The sequence below is a fragment of the Mandrillus leucophaeus genome, unplaced genomic scaffold (assembly GCF_000951045.1).
Source record: "Mandrillus leucophaeus isolate KB7577 unplaced genomic scaffold, Mleu.le_1.0 Scaffold79, whole genome shotgun sequence".
Lineage (NCBI taxonomy): Eukaryota > Metazoa > Chordata > Mammalia > Primates > Cercopithecidae > Mandrillus > Mandrillus leucophaeus.
This window is the reverse complement of record NW_012108585.1, coordinates 3,496,356-3,501,969: the sequence shown is the minus strand read 5'-3', so window position 1 is coordinate 3,501,969 and position 5,614 is coordinate 3,496,356. Positions and strand designations below refer to the sequence as shown.

General features: G+C 50.1%; 1 pseudogene; it reads left to right on the top strand.

Moving 5' to 3' along the window:
* The first annotated feature begins 4,492 nt into the window (after nucleotides 1-4,492).
* Nucleotides 4,493-5,107, top strand: LOC105529914 (annotated as a pseudogene).
* Nucleotides 5,108-5,614: the final 507 nt, after the last annotated feature.

Below are 5,614 nucleotides of genomic sequence, written 5' to 3'. Positions count from 1 at the left end.
CTCCCGGGTTCACGCCATTCTCCTGCCTCAGCCTCCCAAGTAGCTGGGACCACAGGCGCCCACCACCTCGCCTGGCTAGTTGTTTGTATTTTTTAGTAGAGACGGGGTTTCACTGTGTTAGCCAGGATGGTCTCTATCGCCTGACCTCGTGATCCGCCCGTCTGGGCCTCCCAAAGTGCTGGGATTACAGGCTTGAGCCACCGCTCCCAGCCTACGCCCGGATTCTTAAAGCTAGAAGGCCTAAACTTGTTTCCAAAGAGCACTAAAACGCCATCTCTTCTCATCATTACTGTCATCAAAAATTTCTAGGCCAGGTGCCCTGGCTCATGCCTGTAATCCCAGGACTTTGGGAGGCCCAGGCGGAAGGATTGCTAGAGCTCAGAAACTCAGGAATTCAAGAACAGCCTGAGCAACATAAGAAAACCCCATCTCAAAAACAAAACAAAACAAAAAGTTTTAATTAACCGGGTGTGGTGGCACACCCCTGTAGTCCCAGCTACCCCGGAGGCTGAGGCTCAGGAGTTGGAGGCTGCAGTAAACTAGGATCACGCCACTGTACTCCAGCGTGGGCAGCAGAGGGAGACCCCGTCTTTAAAAGTGAAAATTTAAAAAATTTTAAAGACACTGTATACTGTGCTTTCCACATGCCCTACCATTGCACTAAGCTTGACAGGGGACAAATTTTTAAAACCTGGCTATAATCACAAGGGTTGCCTTTGCTTTCTGCTAATTAGACTGAAAGTTTCCACTCATCTTCTGGACCCCTCTCCCTCACACACACGCAATCTTGTTTTTGTCTATTAGACTAAACCCATAACCCATCTCCTGATCTCCCTTTCCCCGCAAGGAAAATATTCTCCTTCCACATTTTGCTTCATCCAAAGCCTTCTTCAATGCCCCTAACAAAGTCCAAAGTCTTCCCAAGGAACCCCCACCAGCCCCAATCTTTCCAGTCACTGTGGCAGCCCCTTAGTACATGTACCCAACTCTGCCCAGGCTCCAGAAGAGGAAGCTGGGTCTCAGAGAGGGAAAGAGATGTACTAGGATTGTCTGCCAGCGAGCAGAGCCTGGTGAGGAAGCGGTCGCAGGGCTTGTGAGCCAGACACACCTAAATCCTGGCTCTGCTTTTATGGGCTGGGACCCCTTCAGGCCTGTTCCCTCACCTGTGGAATGGGGCATAATACCAATTACAGGGGCGGGCATGGTGGCTCACACCTGTAATCCCAGTACTTTGGGAGGCCAAGGCGGGTGGATCACCTGAGGTCAGGAGTTTGAGACCAGCCTGGTCAATATGGTGAAACTCCGTCTCTACTAAAAATACAAAAATTAGCCAGTCGTGGTGGCACATGCCTGTAATCCCAGCTACTCAGAGGGCTGAGGCAGGAGACTTGCTTGAGCCTGGGAGACGGAGGTTGCAGTGAGCCAAGATCGTGCCACTGCACTCACAGCCTGGCCGACAGAGCAAGACTGTCTGAAAAAAAAGAAAATACCAATTCCACAAGGCTGATGGACTGACCAAGATGATGGAGTGAAAGCACAACATGTGATGTGTGGTGACTGCTCAATAAATGCTAGCTTCCTCCTGCCCTTTTTGGGTTTTGTTTTGTTTTGTTGTTTTTGAGACAGGGACTTGCTCTGCCATCCAGGCTCGAGGGCAGTCGTGCCATCATGGCTCATTGCAGCCTCAAACTCCTGGATTCAAGGATCCTCCTACCTCAGACTCCTAAGTAGCTGGGACCACAGGTGCATGCCACCATACCCAACTAATTGGGTTTTTTGTTTGTTTGTTTTGCTTTGCTTTGCTTTGTAGAGACGGAGGCCTCACTATGTTGCTTAAGCTAGTTTTGAACTCCTGGCCTCAAGCAATCCTCCCAACTTGGCCTCCCAAAGTCCTCCTGCCCTTTAAAAAAAGATAGGCGGAGCACAGTGGCTCACACCTATCATCCCAGTACTTTGGGAGGCCAAGGAGGTGGATCACTTGAGCCCAGGAGTTCAAGACCAGCCTGGCCAACATGGCAAAACCCCATCTCTATTGAAAATACAAAAATTAGCCAGGCATGCATGGGCGTGGTGGCACATGCCTGTAGTCCCAGCTGCTACTCGGGAGGCTGAGCCGAGGAGGTCAAGGCTGCAGGGAACCATGATTACACCACTGCTCTCCAGCCTGGGTGACAGAGTGAGACTCTGTCTCAAATTAATTAATTAATTAAAACAAATCTGAAATAATGGGATTCTGAAGTCTTAGAGATGGATGAAATCTTAGAAGAATTCCCTCGGCAATAGCCCAGAAAATGGCTTCGCTGCTCACTCTCCTTCACCACATTCAGAGATGAATGCCTCAGTGCCTCTGAGGGGCTGACAGCTGGAAGGAAGCGCTGAAGAAAAGCTGCAGAGGAGATAGGATTATTCAGTATAAAGGACACAAAGGTGACTAGTGGTCTGTGAAGCAGACACACTGATCGTGTCCACCGAGGACTAAACGCAAGTAAACCTGACAATGAGGCACCACCTTCTTGGGGAAGGGACTTACAAATGCATGAAGTCACTGCTTATCCTACCAGGCTTTTGAGGAAGTGTCATCGAGTTTCCCTCCTGGAGAAGATCCCAAAAAATGCCGAGGAGTACCATACATCAGGTTAGACATAGGTAGTGTGATTGTATGCAGGTTTCGGGGGCACATTCTACTCACTCCTCTTGTCCTGGCATAGTTTCTAATAGTTCCCCTTTCACTCTCAAAATATCCTGGTGTGAATGATAAATTATATGCCACTTGAACTGTGAACAAAGGCAGGACTCCAAACAGCTCCTTCCAGGCCTGAATGTCAGCAACTCTGCTGGAATTTCTGAATCCCCAGGGACTTCAAAAGATAGCATGTCAGTTTATCCCCTTGAAATCACCAAATCAAATCAAAAATGACAATAGGCTAAAATTAAAGTCCCAGCCAACCACCCCAAGTCAAGCTTCGGGACTGTGCCTGCTGAATTGCGACACCTAGTGGCGAGAGCGCTCGCTGCCGGAGCGGAGTTCCGCCAACACTTCACATTCGGCCATAGGTTTCAAGTGATTTGCAAAGCACCTAACAGCTAACATGTACCAAGTGTTTATGTGCCAGGCACAGTTCTAAGTACTTTACATGTTTCAACCCATTGATCCTCACAACACCATGAGGTAGGCAGTAGCATCATCATCCCGACACTTTTACAGATGAGGAAACTGAGGCTGAGACAAGTTAGGTAATTTCTCCCAGGTCATTTCACCAGTAAATGACTAAGCTAGGCTCTAACCCCAGATTGTCTGGCTGGAGGGCCTGCACAGTTAACTACTGCTCCATCTAGACACACCTGTCTGAATGGAGGATTCAGGATTCAGACAGGTGTGTCTGGCTCTGTTTGCACAGTTACTTCGGAGGAATCTTCCACCTGAAGAGATATCCACCACCCCTCTGACATGGAGATGATGTGAGGCTACAATGAGAGGTAGAATGTATGAAAAGTTCCACTCTCGGCCGGGCGCAGTGGCTCACGCCTATAATCCCAGCACTTTGGGAGGCTGAGGTGGGTGAATCACCTGAGGTCAGGAGTTCGAGACCAGCCTGGCAAAACCCTGTCTCTACTAAAAATACAAAAATCAGCCAGGCCTCAGTCAGGCCTGTCATCCCAGCTACTAGGGAGGCTGAGACAGGAGAATTGCTTGAACCCGGGAGGCGGAGGTTGCAGTGAGCCAAGATCGTGCCACTGCACTCCAGCCTGGGCAACAGGACGAGACTTCGTCTAAAAAAAAAGAGTTCCACTCTCATGTCTACCAGTACAGAATAGTAGTTTCCACATCTATAAAAATTGCCTGGGCATGGCGTGGTGGCTCACGCCTGTAAATCCCAGCACTTTGGGAGGCCAAGGCGGGTGGTTCACCTGAGGTCAGGAGCTCGAGATCAGCCTGGACAACGTGGTGAAACCCCATCTATACTAAAAATACAAAAATTAGCCGGGCATGGTGGCGGGCACCTGTAATCCCAACTACTCAGGAGGCTGAGGCAGGAGAATCGCTTGAACCTGGGAAGCGGAGGTTGCAGTGAGCCGAGATCACGCCACTGCACTCCAGCCTGGGAAAAAAGAAAAATGCTGTCTCAAAAAAAAAAAAAAAAATCGCCTGGGCACAGTGGCTCACACCTGTAATCTCAGCACTTTCATGAGGCCCAGGTGGGCGGATCACATGAGGTCAGGAGTTTGAGACCAGTCTGGCAAACATGGTGAAACCCTGTCTCTACTAAAAATACAAAAAACTTAGCCAGGCGTAGTGGTGAACGCCTGTAATCCTAGCTACTTAGAGGCTGAGGCAGGAGACTGACTTGAACCTGGGAGGTGAAAGTTGCAATGAGCAGAGATCGCACCACTGCACTCCAGCCTGGCAACAGAGCGAGACTCCGTCTCAAAATAAATAAATAAATTAAAAAAAAAAAAAAATGCCTCCCCAGGCGACTGCAGAAGATGGAAGATGGCGGAGGTGCAGGTCCTGGTGCTCAATGGTCGAGGCCATCTCCTGGGCCGCCTGGTGGCCATCGTGGCTAAGCAGGTACTGCTGGGCCGGAAGGTGGTGGTCCGACGCTGTGATGGCATCAACATTTCTGGCAGTTTCTACAGAAACATGTCGCATGTTGAAGCACCTGGCTTTCCTCCATAAGCGGAGAACACAAACCTTTCCCGAGGTTCCTACCCTTTCTGGTCCCCAAGGCATCTTCTGGTGAGCAGTGCGAGGCATGCTGCTCCACGAGACCCAGCGAGGCCAGGCCGCCCTGGACCGCCTCAAGGTGTTTGATGGCATCCCACTGCCCTGCGACAAGAAAAGCCAGATGGTGGTTCCCGCTTCCCTGAAGGTCGTGCGTCTGAAGCCTACAAGAAAGTTCGCCTATCTGGGCGCCTGGCTCACGGGGTTGGCTGGAAGTACCAGGCGGTGACAGCCACCCTGGAGGAGAAGAGGAAGGAGAAGGCCAAGGTCCATTACTGGAAGAAGAAACAGCTCATGAGGCTAGGAAAACAGGCCGAGAAGAACATAGAGAAGAGAACTGACAAACACGCAGAGGTCCTCAAGGCCCACAGACTCTCGGTCTGAGCCCAACAAAGACTATTCATTCCTCATGCTTGGCCTGGCCTGCCCTTCCTCCATCGTCACCCTGGAATGTGCGGGACCCAGGGGCAGCAGCAGTCCGGGTGCCACAGGCAGCCTGGGACATAGGAAGCTGGGAGCAGGAAAGGGTCTTAGTCACTGCCTTCTGAGGTTACTTGAAAGCACTCGGAGAATTGTGCAGGCGTAATTTATCTATGACCATTAGAAAGAGCAACCAGTTACTATTAGCAAAAGGGAGCTGGAAGACTAATTGGAGGGGTCCTGCCTTGTGAGTGGAGCGTCTGTTTAACTTTCCACCTGGTCATATAACTCTGCAGCTGTTAGACTGTGCAAGCACTTGGGGACAGCATGAGCTTGCTGTTGTACAAAAGGGTATTTATAGAAGCATAGACTGGGACGATGTGCCACCAAGGGGTTACAGGCGTTGTCTGTGCTCCTCACCTGTATTTTGTAATCAGAATCAAATAAACTACTTTTAAAGAAAAAAAAAAA